The following is a 2,186-nucleotide window of genomic DNA, read 5'->3' as shown; positions in this document are numbered from 1 at the left end:
TAGTATGGTAAAGAGAAATTTCATTAGGTCCTTACAGAATGTACATCTTTTCTCTTACTTCTGTTCTTATGTACAAATTATGTAACCAGGATGGTGTAGTGTGCTTCGCAGTGCACAGGAGAGGTCCCTTTTCAGTTAAGAGAGGAAGGAACCGAAGTGTGTGTGGGGAAATGGAGAAGAGAGGTGTGTGCCTAAAACCTGCTCAGGAGTTTTGTTAACTAAACCACGGTAATATCCTGTCAGGGAATAATAAGCACATGGATAAACAAGTGAAGGAGAATAAATAACTCTATAAATGTTGGTCCTAATTTTAAGGAATGTTTCTTGAGAAAGTAGCTACCTAAGGTGTGGGAGTGGAACAGAGAGGGGAAACAAGGGAGCATTTCAGGGCAGGAGCTCGCTTTTCCTATGCCTGTCATAGGACTTACCTGTGGTACTTCCCTGTATTAAGTCAAGTTTATAATCAGACCTACGAAAAGTCTATTTCCAAACAAAGAAAAATGTGGTCTTAGGATATATACATATAGGGATGGAAACACCCACCTGCTTTCTTGAACTGTGCATGTTGTTCTCTATTTCTACTAGCCACTTTCCTTTGGGTGAAAGCCAACCTTTGGTGCTTGTAATAGACGGAACAGCACCTTTCTCCTCTGTAAGAAGCTTGGCGGGTACTAGATTTACAATGCATGCTGCTGTTAGCCAGAAAGATGGCAGTCTCTGTTTGGCACCACACCTGCTCCTTCTGCACAGGTGTACCTGGTTACTTCTGTAACTGACCTGATGTTGATACAGTCATTATACAACCCAACACAGAAGAAGCCATTTACAGTCATTTTATTTCTCTTCATGCCTTTTGGTTCACTACACTTGTTTACAATACAAATACACTATTCAATACAAAATACTCAATGACCATAGAATAGTATTTTTCTTCATAGTATCCCTGAAGTGCATAGGCCCTTCCTTTATAAACAGTGTTGCATACACTACTGTACATGAGACAGACATTCCTATAATGAAGCTTTGTTACTAGAAGAAGCCAGGTGCAGACAATTCAGGCAGTTTCCTGTGATGGGTTTAACTTTGGGACAGATGCTTTGTGATGTCTTTGCAGCTGTGAAAGGCTGTTTTATGTTATTCCTATGTCAAAGTTCTTGTCCCCAAAAAGACAGGCTCAGTAAGAGGAGCAAACGTGCAAAATTTAATCCTTCATATTCTATTTCAGACCTCTTACCTCATGTACTGTCTAAACATTTGTGCCCAGTGGTGCTGCAGTTACTCTCACACTGAGCCTTTGTCCTTTTGTAAACACACAGGGAGTGAAGTGAAGCAAGTGGACCAGTGATATTACACCACTGAAAGATGTGACTCAGCCAAATTAACACAGATTTTGAGCTTTTAGTCTGTGGTACCTGACCTCCCTCCCCTGCTACAGCAAAGCCCCTCTCTTGCCACCACTCCTTCCACTGTTCCTTGAGGAAGCAGAACAACCCAGACTTCTTGCCTTTGCTTCATTTCCAAGCATGTGATATAGAAGCAAGGCTCAGTAGTAAAAACAAAGATGAAAGCACAACTGGAAAGGTAGATAAACAGGCATCCTAACCTACTTTACCTTCAGCAGCTTACAAATCAGCACAGAATCAGAAAATCTACCTAACATCTACAGGAAACAGGTAACATCCACAAGGAAACGAGTCATTTTCAGAATATGAGAGTGGTAGCAAGGAATTTTTATATCCATTCTTTATATCCTGGAGATCATACTGCTTCCCGCTTTTCCACTGTAGCATGAGGAAGATACATAAGACTGGAATTTAAATACTGACAATGAAAAAGTTTAACTTTTTCAGTTTAAAAGCAAGTTCTGTACTTGCTTGTACATTTTACAATTTATGTTGTCTCAATAAATTGTACTAACAATTAAAAAACAATGGACAAAATGTTGTAAGATATTTTAAATGACTTCAACTGTTTCTGCTACAATATTGTAAGCCTAGTGTGGAAGGGTTTAAGAAGGGGATTTATGCAGGCTGGGGTGCTCTTTGGTCTGTAACTTAAGCCCATTCTGCTCACTGGCGCTTTCAAAACTGATTCAATGTTTGTAGTTCAAATAATTAACTGGATGAAATGCTTTTGCTGGTGGTTTACATCTAAAAGAAACAGGCTAGAGCCAAACTGGTAGAAAG

This window comes from Anser anser (genome assembly GCF_964211835.1).
Source record: "Anser anser genome assembly, chromosome: 3".
Lineage (NCBI taxonomy): Eukaryota > Metazoa > Chordata > Aves > Anseriformes > Anatidae > Anser > Anser anser.
Note: the sequence above shows the minus strand (reverse complement) of the source record.